Here is a 6,023-nt window from a genome sequence, read left to right on the forward strand (position 1 = left end):
AATATGAGCCACATGTGTGACTTCAGATTTTCTAGTAGCTACTTTTAAAAAGTAAAAACAGGCAACGTTAATGACATATTCTATTTCACCCAGTATGGCCATAATATTATTTCAACGTGTAATCCGTAAAAGTTATTGCTGAGGTATTTTATAGCATGTGTTGCACTGTCCAAAACCCAGCATTTTATCATCACAGCACATCTTGATTCACACACGAAATTTTCATTTCAAATACTCCATCCATTATGTAGATGTAGAAAACTTAAGAGTTGAAAAGTGGATTGATAAACTTCTTCTAAACACACTTGATTGTTATTCTGAATATATATAAAGTTTTCTAATAACTGGATCAAGTATCAAAAAATGATTTCCCTCTAAAATGACATCTCCATTGACAAAACTGTTCATCCTTTTCATTAGAAGAATTGAATTTACTTTGAAGCAAAATCGTATTTCAAAACTATAAGTAAATTCACCAACTTTGTCAATTCAGTATTAAATCAAATTTGGCAAGTTTGTGTGAATGGAAACAAAACTACATTTATCAATATCAGCAAACCATTCCTCACATTTGGGTTTTGTTGTTTGGTTTCTTTTTTGTTGTTGTTTTTGTAACTAGGTCACAGGTTTTCCCCATTCCAAGAAGCTTCGAATTTTAGCTCATTCATATGCGGTGTGATACTAGGGAGAAATGTGAATCACACTGCCCCTATTTGGTTTTGATTGTTAAATATTTGGCAGTTATTTTTTGTTTTGTTTCAAGAAAATTGTAAATCGGAATTCCTAGCATAAGAAACCACTGTAAACTTATGACTCAACTGCAGAACATCTTCAACAGTTTCATACACTGGCAATTATTCTTTTATAGCAGTTCCACCCATCTACTGCAGAATTGGACCATCTATCCATGACTCTGTGTTTGGAGTCTGCTTCGGAAAACCGAGCACAAATATTTTCAGTATCAGACAGTGAAACAAAGCAATGAGGGGAACATCATTCTCTTGCTTTAAAATTTTAGTACGTCTGGTCTTTTGACTTTACACGGGTAGATTCCGTTCTTACAATGGAAACAAATTTTTCTGTCTCAGAGCTGAAATTCTTTTTTGACAGATAGAAACTGACAAAAGCAGTGAATTGACATTTCTTTGTAAATTTGGATGTTCTTTGAGACAGAATATACCCAAAGTTTTCACTGGGCTCACAGCTCACCCAAAGCTGAAGATAAATACTTGTAATTTTTCAAATTTTGAATCAATCTGTGATATTATTAGAAATTTTTATATTCTATGCACAAAATTACTTAAGAGGATTCATTGAAATTTTCAATTTTTGTAAATATCTTTTTAAGTCTTTTCCTTACAAGTTTATAACTAAAATAATTTGTTTTTATCATCTCACCATCTAAGATTCTTTCAGTTTACGTGTATATGAGAATTCAAACTACTTTATAGCTGGCCAAGTTTACACACTCAAATCCTGTTAAAATGTTTAAATTTTTTGTTGGAAATTTGGTTCTCATCTCATATGACTGATTTCTTGGATTTTTTTTTTTTACTATTAGGAGAAGACTTAATTGAATTCACTAGATCGTTGGCGAAAAATGACTAAATATTAGGTGTTGTCTTAAACATTGTCCAGTGTGGTATCGTTGACACTCTGGTGTACACGAGTAGCTTTTCCGTTTTGCTGTGCCTGCAGTAAACCGCAGTGGTCCCTCCCGTCGGGTGTGCCCTGTGCTCTCTGCTGCTCTTTCTCCTCGCTGTACTAGTCCCAGTACTAGCTTCTGCATTGCACTGAATTCTGCCTCAGTCATATGCCTTCACTGCAAATTTAAATATTTAAATATTTATTCAAATATTTGTCTGTATTTTTAACTTGAAGATAGTTTATATGATAATTCAAGTAGTAAGGATCTCGATCTATGACTTCTGTCGGTATTTGCTGTCACTTGTGCCGTCCGCTTAGGCGTACTTGAACTTGTGCCACGTACGTAAAATACCCAAGTAAACACACTGCGATGTTACTTCAGTGCGTAAAAAACAGTCCTCTGAACTGAATCAGTGTGTTGGTGCTGACGAGATTGGTGAAGTGTTTGTCCGTTGTACTAGAAATAATGCACGTTCCCGTACAAGTATTAAAACAGCAACGCCCTATGCGATAACAACAGTTGAAGTGAATTGTAGTTCTACCAAAACAATAAAGTTGTGTTTAATGAAAAAAAGATTTACTGTGCTTCATTTTTTAAAAAATCTTTTCCCATTCTCAGTAGCCTTAAAGGACTACCATGTGGGACACTCCAGAGTCAGGGTAAGCAGTGCCAGCTACAGAGAATGCCCCAAATCAAAGTGGCTTTAATTCAATAAAAGTTCATTTCCCCGGCAGCCATCCAGCACTTACGCTTTCCAACATTCATTGCTGTGCCACCTGGAACACATCATCTCCACGCCCCTAGAGGCAGGGGGAGCAAGAACTAGAGCGTCATACAATGTTTTAAAACCTTGGCCTAGAAACAGCTTGGAACCACGGATCCCTGCGGGGTGGCAGGTTGTCCCAGGGCACTGTAACAAACTCACAGGGGCTCCCCAGGGTTTTTAAAAGTTTAGGGAAACGTACATAATTACTGGGCATGGCACCAACTGCTATTACGCTGTTTGGATGTATTTGGCAATGGAACTCTCAGGTACTTCTTTTGGCCCAACAGCACGGCGAAGAAATGATTGTGGAACTGAGGATGCTATAACCAAGAGAGTTTGGGGACTGCTGACTTAGAAACCAGCTACTCTCCCATTAGCCATAAATCAGTCACGTGCCCCTGTTTGACCCTCAGTGCAGTCCTCCCCCGTTGTGAGAAGGCAGATCGAGTCTGGCACAGCCTGCCTTTCCAGTCACCACATGCTTTCCTTCACCCCGTGTGTAGAGCATACTTGCTACCCCCAAGGGGGTCAGTCCAAAGTCTGACTTGGTTAGTGTTCCCAACTCAAAGTCCACAGTCTCTGTGTTAGAGGCTTGAGTATGTGGGAGCAGCAGGTCATTTTGTGGGCTTCCCAGAAGGGGGATTGGGTGTTCACTTAGTGTTTGCCTTTGGGACTGAATGTCGGTGGCTGTCAAAAGCCACTCTGGGAGCAGTGCAGTTTCTCCAGAAAGATCTGGTCTGCAGAGGCTGCAGGCCTGGCCATTGTGGGGAAGGCAGAAAGCTGCGCGGTAGGATGGGAGTTGGAGTTCACCCCCCTTCTTACACACTTCCCCTTAATCTGTGTTCTGCCTCACATCTCATTTCCACCCTCCTCCAGGGCCACGGAACCCAAGTAAAAACTTTCAGGTTATGTTTGCTGAAAGATGACACCTTCATTTCCTGTTGGGTTTAGGGAGGGATGGATAAGCACCTGAGCAGGCAAGGTAGGCATTTGGACTTGACCTGATCTTTATGCACATTGTCACGTACAGTCTTTCTTTCCAGCCCCTGATCCCCACCCCCACCCCCAGCTCTTCCAGAGTACCTACACCGCCCAGATCTTTCTGGCTTTCATCCGTCCCCTTTAGAAGGCAGTTGTGCCGTGTCCTCCTGTGTGAAGTCAATAAAGATTCCTCTAAATAATGTGTATCTTCATACTGTTTGGGGTTAACGTGTCTCAGTTTTTTCTATCAATTTTATTGAGCTATATAGTTCACATACAAAATTTACCTCTATTTCAGCTTTCCTGAGGTATAATTGATAACATTTTAAGATATTTAAAGTATACATGATTTTACATACATATACCTTGTTAAATGGGTCTCTGCACCAGGTTCACACATCCATCAACTCACACGTTTGCTCTCAGTAGATATATAACAAAGTGTTACCAACCGTACTTACCATGTTATACGTTAGATCCTCGGACCTCATTCATCATGTAGCTGGACGGGCCCCGTACCAACCTCTCCCTAGTTCCCCACCCTCAAGCCCTGGCAATCACTTTCCTACTCTGTTTCTATAGATTTCACCTAGAAAGGACCCCATGCAGTACTTGTCCCTCTGTGCAGCTTATTTCACTTAGCATGATGCCTTCGAGGCTCATCCGTATGGTCACAAATGACAGGACCTCCTAAGGCTGAGCAATATTCCATCATATGCAGGATACTACTGTATTAACAACAGCACTGTCTTAATACTTCATTCCAAAAATTAATTGTGCACAGATTGTCAGGTGTACTTGAGACCTTTCCAAAATTCCAACAATAACCAGTCAAAAATGTAGCAGCAAAAAATCCTATTTAGGTGAGTGGCAGAATAACAAAACAAAGATCAGCTGACCAGGTAAGTCTAGATATGCAACCAAGTATCTCTGAATAGAACACATATTAAAAGATGCATTTCAAATCAAGGGGGGGGAAAGATGGATTATCCCAAAAGTGGTGTGGGAAAAACTGCTCGTAACTTGGCAAGAATAAAGATGGATACCTATCTTACTACTGGGACCACAGGAAGTTCCAGAAGGAGAGGCAGACGGGAGTGGAGGAAACATGAAGACCTGTGCTCCTCGTACATTGAAAAAATACATTAATGCGCATGTGGGAGTGTGTCCCGCGAAGTACGAACCTTGTGCTCACGGATCTCACACGCTTCGGCCTCCCTCGACTATTCCTTGTATGTATTTCTCCTTCCAAGTAAGCCAGCAAGTTGCCAGTGCCTGGCAATCTGGTAGCCAGCAAACGCTCATCAGTGGCCAACATTCTGTCCTGGACATATTTTTTTTCTTTTTTAATTAACTTATTGAGGTATAATTTACAAACAATGAGAAGCACACATTTAAAGGTACCATTTTATGAGTTTTGACAATTGCCCACCATATGTAATCCTTACCCCAAAGAATACCGAAATCACCCCCAAATTCTCACCCCTTTACAGTCACTCCCAATCTCCTATTCCCTGGTTTATCACAGAGCTAACAAAATTTAAGCTGTAAAATTTACAGCTTAAATATGGGTGATAGATTTTATGACCTTGAGCTAGGCAATGATTTCTTCAGCAGGAAACTTGAAAGCACAAACCATCAGAGGGCAAAAAAAAAGGTAAATGTTATCAAAATTAAAAATACATGCTCTTGACTTCTGGTCTGGCATGCGTGGCACTGGCAGTCAATACTCTGTCCTAACAAGAAAAAAAATTTAAAACATCACCAATTCTTTTTACAATCGATCTAACGAACTGAGGTCACAGGGCAAAAGGCTGCCTGCATAGTTGGCACATCAGACAGGCGGATGGATACACAGAGTCACTGGTTACAGGGGTAGCAGCCCAAGAGTGGGAGCCCCCATGTGAACCTGGCCCAGGCTAGGGAAGCGGAAACCGCAGCAGTGAGTGGCTGGAGACTCTGGGAGGACCGGTTTGAGAGCTGAGAACCCCGGGGGTGTTCGACCTCACGGGTGCCCCCACTCTTCCCTGCATTGAGTCTCATGCATGTTTTATACCCCCCCCCATGGGGAGCGGGGCACAAAAGGGCCGGAACTTTGACTTTTTCACTGTTACTTGTAACAGTGGAGACAAACCACATCAGCAGTAGTTTGTTACACCTTTGCAGAGGTTTCGCACGCACAGACACACACCCACTTTTCTCTCCCACTTTTTCACTGTACTGTAATTTAACCCCTCCTCTACCCGGGGCAGCATTCATCAACAGAATTGACATCCTTATGCCCAAGAACATGGTCCCTTTTCACGTTGAAGTCGTTTGTGTTCCTCGGTGATGTCTAAAAGCTTTCTTCCTATAAATCTCACGCATTTCTGTAGGCTTTATGTATATTCCCCTGTGTTATCTTTGTAACTGTTGTGAACGACAGATTTCCTTCCTCGGTCTGTCTTGTTATGAGACTCACGCAGAGAGCCCTGCACATCAGCAATGAGTCTTTCTTGTGTAATATGAGCAGCACGGGGGTTATTTTAGGATTTTCATTTCTGCAGGGACGTAGTGAACAGTTATGGGTACCTGATACACACATACGCCAGGCATTATGCTGGTGTTTAAAATGTATAATACGAGTGT

The sequence above is a fragment of the Sturnira hondurensis genome, unplaced genomic scaffold (genome assembly GCF_014824575.4).
Source record: "Sturnira hondurensis isolate 20B ecotype Veracruz unplaced genomic scaffold, ASM1482457v3 Scaffold0022566, whole genome shotgun sequence".
Lineage (NCBI taxonomy): Eukaryota > Metazoa > Chordata > Mammalia > Chiroptera > Phyllostomidae > Sturnira > Sturnira hondurensis.